Source organism: Physeter macrocephalus, chromosome 7, assembly GCF_002837175.3.
Source record: "Physeter macrocephalus isolate SW-GA chromosome 7, ASM283717v5, whole genome shotgun sequence".
In the NCBI taxonomy this organism is placed as follows: Eukaryota; Metazoa; Chordata; class Mammalia; order Artiodactyla; family Physeteridae; genus Physeter; species Physeter macrocephalus.
The window spans coordinates 80,291,990-80,305,599 of NC_041220.1; the positions used below are offsets into that span (position 1 = coordinate 80,291,990).

At 38.9% G+C, this 13,610-nt stretch overlaps 1 protein-coding gene and 1 long non-coding RNA gene across 2 annotated transcripts in view; both read left to right on the forward strand.

Moving 5' to 3' along the window:
• Positions 1–4,651, forward strand: part of LOC129392250 (uncharacterized) — a 20,162-nt gene extending 15,511 nt beyond the window's left edge. Inside the window, exons 2-3 of the long non-coding RNA XR_008617839.1 lie at positions 3,178–3,265; positions 4,537–4,651. This is a non-coding gene — a long non-coding RNA (uncharacterized lncRNA). The remainder of the gene's footprint in view (positions 1–3,177; positions 3,266–4,536) is intronic.
• Positions 1–13,610, forward strand: part of LOC114486595 (putative uncharacterized protein FLJ13197) — a 46,399-nt gene that overhangs the window by 22,633 nt on the left and 10,156 nt on the right. The window lies entirely within an intron of this gene.

Consider the following 13,610-nt stretch of genomic DNA (forward strand, 5'->3'; position numbering starts at 1 on the left):
CGTACCCCAAAAAAAAAAAAAAAAAAAAAAAAGTTAATTTCACTGTATAAAGAAAAATATTATTATGTATTTTTGAGAATTATCAAACATTAGAAGTAAAATGTATGACAATAACTTGAAGGACAGGGTGAGGAAAATAGTAGTTCATAGTTGTAAGGGTTTTATGTTGTATACAAAGTGATATAATATTATTTGAATATATATTATGAGTTAAAAATACATATTGTAAAGTGTAGCGCAATCACTAAAAGTTTAATAAATTAAGAAAAAATATATATCACCGACAGTGCTATGTATAAATAGAATACTAAGAAGTATCAATTAATTCAAAAGAAGCAGGAAAGGAAGAAAAAAGTAACAAGAAAAGATGAGACAAATAGAACACAAATAGTAAATGGCAGATTTAAACTTAACCATATTGATAATTATATTAAATATAAATGGTCTAAAAACTCCAATTAAAAGTCAGAGATTGTCAAACTAGATTTAAAAGGTAAGATTATATTACATGCTTTGTAAGAAAACCACTTTAAATATATAGACCAGATACCTTAAAATAAACAGGATGGAAAAAGATATACTATGTAAACACTAATTACAAGAAAGGTGGAGTAGCTATATTAATATTAGACAAAGCAGACAACTAGGAACAAGAAAGGAGCTTTCATAATGATAAAGGAGTCAATTCATCAGGAAGATATGACAATCTTAAATGTAATAGAGCTTCAAAATACATGAAACAAAACCTGATAGAATGAGTCAGAGGTCTGGGAATCACTTAAATTCTTTGAAATTATTAAGTTGTGTGGCATTGGGGAAATCATTTAATCTATGAGTGAAAGTCTATTCCCTTGTAAAATAAAAATAATCACACATATATCATGACTATTTTGTGAGGATTAAAGTATATGTGGAAAAAAAAAAAACCAACCTGACAGAACTGAAAGAAAATTTAAAAATTCACAATTACAGTTGGAGTAGTCAACAATTCTTCAGTTACTAATCAATAAAGAAGACAGAAAACCAGCAAGGATTTTGAAGACTTGAATGACACCATAATCAACTGGACCTAATTGACATTCATAGAATACTTTGCCAAACAACAGCAGAATACACATTCTTTTCAAGGTCACATGGAACATCAACCAAAAGAGACCACTTGTCATAAAACAAGTGCTAACAAATTTAAAAGTATTGAAATCATAGAATTTGTCCTTTGACCATAGTGAAATTAAATTAGAATTTAATAAGAGCTATTTGGGAAATCTCCATATATTTAGGAATTAAACAACACACTTCTAAACAACATATGGGTTGGGAATTCCCTTCCAGTGCAGTGGTTAGGACTCTGTACTTCCATGCAGGGGACACGGGTTCGATCCCTGGTTGAGGAACTAAGATTCTGCATGCCGTCTGGTGTGGCCAAGGAAAAAAAAAACCAACACATGGGTGGTCAAAGAAGAAATCACAAGGAAATTTAGAAAATATTTTGAACGAAAATGAAAATGAAAACATGTATCAAATTTATGAGTTGTTAAAGCAGAATCCCAAGGGAGATGTATAGTTAAATGTTTATATTAGTAAAGAAAAAAGGTCTAAAATCAATAATCTAAGATTATACCTTAAAAAGAAAGAAAGGAAGAACAAATTAAACCTGAAGAAAATAGAAGGGAGAAAATAAAGGCAAAACCAGAAATTAATGACATATAAAAAAAAATAACAGTCAACGAAACCAAAAGCTGGTTGGTAAATTTCAACAAAATGTATAAAGCTCTAGCTAGATTCATTAAGAAAAAAAAAAAGGTAGAGGACACAAGCTGTCAATATCAGGAATGAAAGTGGGATGTGCTACAGATGCTATAGACATCACAAGGATGATAAATGAACATAGGAATAATTTTACGTACATAAATTCAACAACTTAAATGAATGGGCAAATTCTATAGAAGATACAACTTACCAAATATGACTGAAGAAGAAGTAGAAAACCTGAATATCCTTAAATCTAGTAAAGCAATTAAATATATAAATTTAAAAATTTCCCACAAAGAAAACATGGCTTCACTTGTGAATTCTATCAAATATTTAAGAAAGAAACATACCAATGTTTCACAAACTCTTTCAGAAAATAGGAGGATGAAATACTCCCAAACTCATTTCAAGAGGCCAGCATCACCTTGATATGAAAATCTGACAGTAACGTTATAAGAGAGAAAAAAACAACAACTAGAGATCAGTATGCCTCATGAACATAGTCACAAAAACCCTTAGCAAAATACTAGCAAATTGAGCCTAGCAATCTCTTAAAGAAATAATGCATCATGACCAAAGGGGTAAGGGTTATTTCAGGAATGTAAGAAAATCTAGAGGAAGACCATTGAAGGTGGGGGTGTATGCCAACGAGAAGTAAAGATAAAGAGGGAACATCACAAGCTCCAGTAGTTTTGATTTCCATTCTTGTTTAGAGCAGCTGACATTTCTGAGCATTTACCACATTCCAGGAAGCATGTTCAGAGTTGTATGTGAATTACCTCATTTAGCCTCTGCAAGAACCCTATGAGGTAGGAACCATTTATAAATAAGTAAACTAAAGTACAGAGAAACTTAAAAACCTGTCCACAGTCCCATAGCTATTAAGATTTGGACCTTTGTTGTCTGTCTCCGGATCCTGCACTCTTTACTAATGTACTCTCTACACAGAACTGCTCATTTTCTGTGCTTTTGCCTAGCAAGACTTATTTCATCACTTCTAAACATTTATCCACTTTTTCAGTCCATAATTAAGAACTGCCATCTGAGTCAAAATATTAAGCAGTTCCAAATGCAAAATACTTCTAAAATAAAAGTATGTTTATTAAACTATAAAACTCATAATACTAGAGTGGAAAATGTGCTGCATTATACCCTCTTAAATTTTTATGTGGCTACAAATGTTGCCATCTCCAAGAAGTGGAAAGAATACTTTCCCTTCCTTATGTGTAGAACAAAATGCGTTTACTTTTTCCCATGTATAGACCTAGATTTCAATGCTGGCACTACGACTTGGGCAAGATCTTTAAGCTCTCTGAGCTTTAGTTCTCAGATTTGTAAGATGGAATGGTTCTGCCTCCCGAAAGGGATAGTGTGAGGATGAGGAAGGCATCCAGGTATTCTTTTCTTCTCTCTGCTTCTCCCTAGCTTTTCTCCTCCACGATGCTTCTTCAGAGTTTCAAAAGTCTGACCTCCAGAAAAGCCATTTTCAAACTTTTCTGGACCATTGTCCCCAGTAAGAAATAACTTTACTCACAAACCAGTAGTCACATTATACGCATATGTATATATGATGAAAGTGATCTCTTAGTTTATTGTACAAACTAGGAAAGTTATTATTTTTTTAAAGTAACTATGCTGAGCCAACAGGAATAAACTGGGGATGTTATGGGAAAATTGGGCCACATGTCACAAAACCACTTACCCTTATTTATTTTGATGCACTCTTATCTTATCATGTATTCTAGTTAATTAAAAAAATTTAAGTTGAAATATAGTTGATATAGTTAATTTAAAAAATGCTTTTCAGACCTATTAAATAGATTTTGTAACTGACAAATGAGCCCCTACCCAAGCATTTTTATTCGCTTTAGAGAATAACTTATCTGACCATTCCAATATTCCTGGGATCCAGAAGTGTTGAAGAATAGCATTCACAAATACGGAGAATCTCTAGAGAACTCAGGTGCAGGACATGATGCGTTCTGATTGTCATAGCCACACTCATTCCAACTCTGTTTCTGTTCATTCATTCATTCATTATCCATTCTTTCATCCCCTCATTTATCAAATACTTTGAGCACTTTCTATTGGGTTGGCCAAAAAGGTTCCTTTGGTTTTTAGGTAAAAATAAAAGACACATTTTTCATTTTCACCAAGAACTTTATTGAACAATGTATTCACCATTTTTTTCCCACTACCTTCTGCCATTTTTCTGGCAACTTCATAACTCCATCTTCCCAAAACTTTTTATCTTTTTGAGCAAAGAACTGTTCCAGGTGCCTTTTATAGTCTTCCAGGGAATTGAAATTTTTTCCATTAAGAGAATTTTGTAAAGACCGAAATAAATGGAAATCCAAAGGTGCAATGTCTGGTGAATATGGCGGATGAATCAGAACTTCCCAGCCAAGCTGTAACAGTTTTTGCCTAGTCATCCAAGAAACATGTGGTCTTGCATTATCCTCATGGAAGATTATGTGTTTTCTGTTGACTAATTCCAGACGCTTTTCGTCGTTCTGGTCCACATTATTGTACAGTATCCACTTTTCATTGCCGGTCACAATCTGTTTTAAAAACAGAACGTTTTCATTACGTTTCAGTAGAGAATAGCATGCAGAAATATGGTCAGGAAGGTTTATTCGCTTAAATTATGTGGAACCCAAACATCAAAGTGATGAACATAATCAAGCTGGTGCAAATGATTTTCAGTGCTTGATTTGGATATTTTGAGTATGTTGGCTATCTCCTGCGTGGTATAACATTGATTGTTCTCAATTATTGTCTCAGTTTGATCGCTATCAACTTCAATTGGTCTACCCTACCATGGAGCATCATCCAGTGAGAAAGCTCCAACACGGAACTTTGCAAACCACTTTTGACACGTTCGATCAGTCACAGAACCTTCTCCATACACTGCACAAATCTTTTGGTGCGTTTCAGTTGTGTTTTTACCTTTCTTGAAATAATAAAGCATAATACATTGAAAATGTTGTTTTTTTCTTCCAACTTCAGTATTAAAATGGCTACACAAAAATTCACTAATTTTGATAAGATTTTTTTTAATGCATGCTGATATGACAGCTGTCAAAATACAATCTAACAAAATTGTTTCGAATGAGAGCTACTAGAACCATCTTACAGGAAAAACCGAACGAATCTTTTGGCCAACCCAGTATATCACCAAGTGCTGGAACCAATCAGATACTGGGTGCTGGGACTTGGTCCCCTCTCTTAAGGAGTTTCTGTAGTTCAGTAGGGCTGGCACACGTGTGGACAAATCGTTACAGGACAAGGAGATGAGTGACGTCGTACAGAGATGATCTAAAGGTTGTAGGAACGTGGAAGAAAGCTCCACCAACTTTGCTGGGCAGGAACAGAGGGTTCAGAGGAAAAGAGTAACATTTAGGAGTCCTATGACGTTCTTGAGAAGGACGGTGAGGCACAGAAGGTGGGAGGAGCTACTGCAATCTGACGGCCATGCCGTCAATGCAGCTCACGCACAGGCATACACGATACCGGGGTTGATGTGTGGCTGTATCTACTTCCCTTGTGTTTCTCAAATTTATTTTAGACTTCATGAGAGTACTCACACCCCTTCTATTTCGGTCTCCCTATTTTTTTTTAACACACAGTGAATGGGTGCTAGCCCCCACTTCTCTTTCTCTTTTCCTATCCAACTCAACCCGACCTTATTTTTCTCCAAGACACTTTTCACCTTCTAAATATCCTTATACTTTACTTATCTATTATGTTTACTCTCTGTTTCCTCTTCCTAGAACGTAAGCTCAGGAAGGAGAAGATTGGTTTATTTTGTTCACTGTGGTGTCCCCCCTACTCCTGGAAAAGTGCCTAGTACACACACAGTGGGTCCCTGATAAGTAATGGGAATGACCTGAAAGAGCCAATTTCTGTATCGAGGACATAATTATTATCCGCTCATATTTGAAGGAAAATGTATAGGAAAATAAAAGCCTACAAGGGACCATTGACAATAGCATCATTTTCCTCCCTCCCTTCAACAGTATTTATTGATCACCTGCTCTGTGTCAGCCCCACTCTGAGCGCTGGGATTTCAGAGGTGAACAGAACAGATCCTACTTCTATCTTTATGGGGCTCACCTGCCAGAGGGAAGCAGATGTTAATGAACTATGTAATTGTGAATTTGGGATAAGTGCTTGGAAAAAAAGTACAGGGTGCTATGAAAGCATGAGACAGCAGCACATGACTTGGCCTGGATGATCCAGGGAGTTATTTTTAAGCTGAGTAGAAGTTCACTCAAGGAAAGAGAGGAGGGGAAGAGAGAGCACTGGAGCAGAAGAAACAGAATAACAGAGATTGCAGAGTGGGAGAGAGAGTGCCTCTAGTCTTCTAGGTATGGCTGTAGCCAGAGGGGGGGGTGGGTCTTGGCATAAGAGGAGAGGTAGATGAGCAGACCAGGTAGCTCCAGGTGGCTGCACATGTCAAGTGGCTGGCTTTTTAGTTCAAGAGCAAAGGGGAGCCTTGAGCGGGTTGTAAGCTGGCGGATGTTGAAATGAAAAGATAGCTCAGATTAAAGTGCAGACAGGGGATAAGGGAGGAGGGCAGATAGGATGTGGGGAGGCAAGTTGGGAGGGTGCTGCAGTGGTCAAAGCAAGCTGTGATGGTTGGAGTGGAAATGAAGAGACCTGCGTAGAGTAGAGAAATATTTATGAGATAAAATTGAAGTCAATGGCTTTTCGGTGGTTTCAAATAAATAAATTACGGCTTGTATGTGTAAGGTTTTTGGATGTTTTGATGAACCAAAATGTAAAAAGAAGCATCTTGAGTAGTTTGTCAGCATTCTCTGTGGTATGTGTCCAAATATTTGAAGGAAGTGAGCCCCATCTACAACGATCTAGTAGCCCCTATGTGGCTGGGGCGGGGCCTTCTGGGGAGGGAAACGAGGGAGTGTTATTGGGAAAGCTGATAGTGATGAGGGTAAGATAATAAAAGGTGTGAGTGTGTGTGTGTGTGTGTGTGTGTGTGTGTGTGTGTGTACATGATAGTGATGGATGAGAGAAAATAAAAGGTGTGTGTGTGTGTGTGTGTGTGTGTGTGTGTGTGTGTGTGTGTACATGCATATAACCAATTGCGGAACCCTGCCCTCACACCTTTCACATCCTTCCTTCTAGCCCTGCTTCTTTCTTTAAACATGTTCCTCTCAGCTTACACAGTTTAAGATCAGTGGTTCTTAATATTTCTTAGACCTTATCCTGAGAATAATGCACATCCAATACACACAGAAAATTTCATACCATATATCGGAGGCTCTGGAACCCCAGATTTAAGAATCTTTGACCTGTAGAGTTTGTAAAAGGTCAATTCATAGACAAAAATAAATATATTTAGCCAATAAATATATGAAAGATGTTCAAGCTTACTAACAATCAGTTGAGCCAACCATGAGATAACATCTCTCATCTATCAGATTGGTAAAGATTCAAAACTTGATAGTACCAAGCTTGGCCATAGTTGGGGGAAATGAGCACTCTTGTATACTCTGGATGAAAACAAAATGAAACAACTTCTTAGGTCCTTTAACCTAGTAATTCCAATCCTAAGAAAATATCCTTTAAGAAAACAAACATAGGTGTGCAATAGTCAAGGATATACACTGCAGCAATGACAGAAAATTAGGAACTGCCTAAATGACCACCAATGGGGAAATGGATAAATACATTTGAAACATACCCTTACGATACAGTGGAATACTATGCAGTCCAAAAGAATGAGATCAATCTGGACTGACAGTATATTAAGTGAAAAAGTCAAGTTGCAGACCAAGATATGTAGCACAATGCATTCTTTATCAGAGAACTCACAAAAAGATCTGTGTTATATGTAAATGCTTTTGTATATATTTAGAACATATATACATGGATTTATATAAAACTCTTCATAGTGATTAACCCTGGGGAGTAAGATTTGGTTGAGGGGATGGGGAGAAGTCAGGCTCGAAATGAAATTTTCCTCTTTTCTTTTATGTACTTCTCTACTGTTTGAATTTATTTATTTATTTATTTATTTATTAAAGAAGATGTTGGGGGTAGGAGTTTATTAATTTATTTATATATATTTTTGCTGTGTTGTGTCTTCGTTTCTGTGCGAGGGCTCTCTCTAGTTGCGGCAAGCGGGGGCCACTCTTCATCGCGGTGCGCGTGCCTCTCACTATCGCGGCCTCTCTTGTTGCAGAGCACAGGCTCCAGACGCGCAGGCTCAGTAGTTGTGGCTCACGGGCCCAGTTGCTCCGCGGCATGTGGGATCCTCCCAGACCAGGGCTCGAACCCGTGTCCCCTGCATTAAAAGGCGGATTCCCAACCACTGTGCCACCAGGGAAGCCCTGAATTTATTTTAACAAGCCTGTATTACATGATCTTAATTCTTAAAAAATAAAGGTAACGTAGGAATTCCTCACCTTGAGCTTCTTATCAACTGTACAGCTCTCCTTTAAACTTTGAGATGGCAGAGGAGACAAGCCACAGAAGTAGCTCGGTCTCCTCCTCTGATTATGATACTTTTGTGACATCCCATTGTGTTGGGGAATTGAGTCCAAACTCCTTAACTTAGCACTGCAGGTTGTCCTTGACTTGGCCCCTTGCCAGCCTCCCCAGTGTCTTCAGCCATCTGCCAACACGTACACTCTGCCCTCACGGGCACTCACCAGGGCGTGGAGTTCCTGGGATTCTCCATGGTTTCTGATACACGTTCACTTTCACAGGCTGATCGTTTGCCCGTAATGACATCCTCAGCTGCCTGACACACGTCCTGTCCTTCACGACTCAATTTCAGCCTCACCTTCTCCAGAAGATCTGGCCCCCTAGCCACCTCCAGCCCAGTGGTTAGGGTGCTGCTGAGTGCTCCGTGTCCTGAGGCACATACCTCCCATATTATACCACTTTTTGTGCCCCACTGCCACTTTAGTATCTGTTTCTTCTAGGTGAGAACACCCTGAGGACAGAAGCTGTGCTTTGTGTCACTGTATTCCCAGTGCCTGGCCACAGGAGGCCCCCACTAAATCGGAGGGTAAAATGGCCACATCCCCTTTCCGGTATCCTCAAAGAAGTATGAGACACTGAATTTTAAAATTTCTTGTGAATTACTTTTTTACATGGAGCCTAAATTGAAATTTAGAATCACAAAACCACAGCACTTCCTAAACGGAAAGGACTTAGAAGTTATCTAGAGGAGTTGTTTTCAATTAAGAGTCCGTAGACTAGTGCAAGTTTCCACACTCCAAGAAAAAAATGAGAAAAATATAAGCAATGGAGCAGATTTAAAAAAAAAAAAAATCAGGTTACATGCCTTCAGTTTAAATAATATTTCTTATTCTGAGATTATCTCTCCCTCTCATTTTAGGGTTAGTTATGAATTATATGCTTGTAGTTTTAATTGTTCTATTAAAAATCAAAAATTCTGGAAACTCCAGCCCTTGTGTCTTTCCCCTCAGAACTAAGACCCAGAGATTGTGGCTCCGCTCACAGCCAAACCAAGAAATAAACATTTCAGCCTGGTATCTTTCTGCTGCTGTGTGTAATGCAATTGTGTACATTCAAAAATTTTATAGCTATGTTTGTTGTGATTGGTTTTCTGTTCAGCATTTTAAATTAAGGAATGAAATAATCAGTTAACGTTTGTTGTGTTATAATCAGAAACAGGCTTGCTCTCTGAGAAGTATCTATAACCATATGACATTGCTGTCTGTCAGTATTTGGTGAGGTTTTAAGAAATGTCAGAGTCTTGAAATTATATCTATGTAATATTAATATTGAGTTTGATATGGAAATAAAGACTGTTTCCTTTCAATTTTTGGATGCTTCTTAAGTTTGAAGGTGTTCTAAGCACCTTAAAAAAAGAATTTAAAGAGACTTTGGATTTGGCTATTGATTTAATTCTGATCTTAAACATCTGAATGCTGTCCAGCAAAGAAATTCCACTTCTAAAAGTTTATCATAATAAAATAATGAGAGATGCGTGCAGAAATGCGTGTATAAAGGTATTCATTAAAACATTTGTGTTAATGAAGATTAGAAAAAAAATAAATGTCCAGTTATAAAGAATTGGTTAAATATTCCAATCTAGTCATTTTACAGGAAGTGCTTTGGTCATTAAATATGGCTGTATTTTTATCTTCTTCTAGATACTGTATTTGCTAATTTTTATCTACCACAAACATTTTGTACTTATATAACTGAAAAATCTGACATTATAATTTAATAGCTAATCAAAGTTCAGTATATGAAACTCTGTTATAATTTTTTAACTTTAGCTTTTACATCTTCTGTTTTTATGTAGTTTAGCTTAACTTCAGCACCTGACACTGAGCTGCTATAGAACAGCACACAATCCAATGGAAAGCTGTCATTTTCATTTTGAACACTGTGTTCTCCTGCAAGTTCACATCTGAGGCCTGTACGTTCTAATTAAGTATCAAGAAGGACAAGCACAACCATAAACTCAAAGATCTAGAAAACATTTGAAGATGTAATCAGTTGAAATATTCTTTTTTTCTCTAGACCTGGCTGCATCTTAGCTCGGAGTAGGAATTTTGGCCATGGCTTTTGCCAGGGTTGCAGCCTGTTGGCCTAAAAGCCAGAATGAATAGTATCTTTAGTATTTGCAGCTCAAAAGTTCTCTCTCTGAAAGAGGAAGGCAAGAGGTGCCTGATTCCATCACAGCTATGTATGCCTGTGTGTGCCCCTGTGTGCACACAAGTGTGTGTGCATGTATGTGTGTGTCTGAGAGAGGAGGGAGAAGGGGAGAGGAGGCGAGGGTATGGGGGAGAGGCAGAGAGAGAAAGAGAGAGAAAGTGAGTGCGATTGTGTAAAGGGTTTCTGTTCTCTTCGGCACTAGGTTAATTTGCCCTTTTAAAGTTCTTATAGACTCCGACAGTTCTTCCTAGTAGTTGTCCTACCTTTAATTAATTAATTGTTCAATGTCTGACTCTCTTTCTAGAAGGTAAGAGACATGAGGGCAGGAGCCATGTCTCCACCCCATCTCTGTTTCCTTAGTTCCTAGCACAGTGCTTTTTGCATATGTAGTGAGGATTTAATAAATATTAGTTGAATAAATGCATGCATAGGTCTTAAGAAAACCTTATTTATTTTTTTACCTTGTCTAACAGCGTCTACGGCTGCTGTAGCTTCCCCCTCCCCCTTCTTCCAGCTGCTTCTTAAAGCCATTTTTAGGACAGGAGAGGACCATTTCCTCAGACTGAAGGAGGTGCTTGTTGGTTACTTCTGCAGCGGGAGGGTTGACCCACACTCCATCCACTGAGAGCTTCCAAAGGTGAGACCTAGGCTTCAGCCCTGTTTTATGGACGTTAGGATCGGTGTTTGCACCTCCCTTCTTAGCTGCTCCTATGCTCTAGATAGTTCCGTGACAAAAGCCAAGCATCTGTTTCACCGTCTGCAGTAATATAGGGTTGTCGCCTTTTTAAGGAGGCTGATTTGAATGCCAGTGTGACTGTGGGAACCCCAGCTCTCTCATAGACAAAGTGCACATCCATCTTTAATTTGTGCAACATGCTAGGCTTTGCCTCAGGGAAGCATGATGCAGGCAGGCATTTTTGTCTGTGCTCTTCACTGCTGTCTCCATCCCTAAGGACAGGGCTTGAATGCTCACTCTGTGGGCCCTCAGTAACTATTTGCTGAATGAATGAATGAATGATGAAATAGCCTCATAGCTGGTGAATGTCATCTTGTGTTTGATGCGCCATTTTGCCTGTATTTCACCCAGTTAAGAACTTGAAATGCGTGCTGTTTATGAAGAGGGCAACCTTTTGCTCACCCTTCCCACTCCCAATCCCCCATCACAGTTCTGATACTCTGCTGCACGGTCCTTCTAAACTGGATGCCAGTTCTCCCATTTTCCTTTAGAGAACAGGCCAAACCATAAATGTTGGCAATCATGTGCTAGTGCGTATGTTGTTACAAAATTTCCAAATCTTCTGATCAACCCACAGACTTTACAAGTATAATAAATTCACTTTTTTTTTTTTGGTAAAATGCTATACTTTCAAATCAATGTTTTCCATAAGAATACTGATCTTTGCTGTGTGATTCAGAAATCAGAGAACAAATGGTGATAATATATGCTAAAATTAAAATTAGTCCGCCTCCTTTTATAAATGAGAAACTTGTCACTTCCCAGTTTGCCTTTTCTCTCAGGAAGTTCAGAATTAAGAGTTATGCCCACTCGTGCTACCGATTCGTACCCTCAATTTTCTGAAACAGGGATTTAATCTCTGTTTCCCTTCAGTATTTTGTTATTTTAAACTTAAAAAAATATATATATGGCGTTATGCTTTGTTGAAATTAGCCCCAAATTCTTTTTGGTAGATGGTAAATTGTAATTAATGAGAAGAAGGTGCTTTTCAAAGCCTGCCTTCCTCGATGGTATCAATGCCTCCCTCTAACTCACTGGATATCAACCCTCTTCATAAGCCCGATTTTTCCAGTGTCACAGGCACTGGGAAATAGGCATGTTATTGCTAGAATGTAAGCGTGCAGCAGAAAGAGCCCAGGGTTTGGAGTCAGCAGAACTGGGTTCTTATTACAACTCCCCATACTTCTGGAGTGATCTTGGACAAGTCACAACCTTGGTTTCTCTTCTATACAGTGGGTATAAAATCACATGCTATACCAACTACCTTGGGTTCTTGAGACGTAAATGAGATGAGACGTGTCCATGTGTTTTGTAAACATTGCAGTTGTCTACACAGCTGTGTCCCCACAAGTCTGTACATTCCTTAAGATCAGGGACTACATCTTGTTCGTATTTGTGTCCCCAGGGCTTAGCTTGTTTACCTGAACTGAAGACACAGAGGGCACTGAACGTGGTGGACACTAATTTACTCATTGTTTTCTTTCAGAAAAGTTCCACTGGTGTCTGTTCATTAATAAGCCTTCATTGGTCAGCTGATCTTAATTGAGTACCTTCTACATGCTTTCTACTACCCCTAGGGTATTTAATTGAGGAAAAAGTATGGAGGATAAACATAGAAAAATGAAAATGCACACACACACACTGTTACAGGTTTGTAAGTGTCAGAGGTCACAGAATGGTGGCTTAAGGGCTAAATCTGCCTTTGGATGTGCTTTCTTTGGCTCAAACATTACTTTTTTCAATGTAAACAAATAACTTAAAATCCAGAGATGTGGATTTTGCTTTCTCTTGAAATTGTGAACAGCTGGTCACACCAGGCCGGTCCCTCCACAGGGACAGCTGGCAATACAGCTGCAGCCATTTCAGGCACATCCTCGACGGGCCAGCCCAGAGGCAGCCCTGCCACTCCCTGTTGTCTCCTGAACACCAAGGCAGATAGGAGCTACCCTTTACGATCACATTTATTATGCTTGCATTTAGGTGGTAGCACTTACTGCATACTAGGCACTATTCTAAGCTCTTTGGTTACCTATCCATCTAGGTATCTACCCATGAATTACAGGTAGGGAAACTGAGGCACAGTTAGTGTGTGGTGGATCAGGATTCAACCCCAGGCGTCTGGCTCGCAGGTTCTGGCTCTTAATCTCTCAGCTATATCATATCTTGGTGGGGAGGGAAGGGTATCAAAAATCATACCTAAGTGCCGTGCAAGGTTGTGCCAGAGCCTCTCATGCAGGACACTGTGTTCTGTCTAATTAGAGAAAGATTCAAAAAAGAAGTGATTTTTGTAGAGTTTTTTTTTTTTTTTTTTTTTGCGGTACGCGGGCCTCTCACTGTTGTGGCCTCTCCCGTTGCGGGGCACAGGCTCCGGGCGCGCCGGCCCAGCGGCCCTGCCCCACGGGCCCAGCCGCTCCGCGGCACGCGGGATCCTCCCGGCCCGGGCCACGCACCCCCGCTC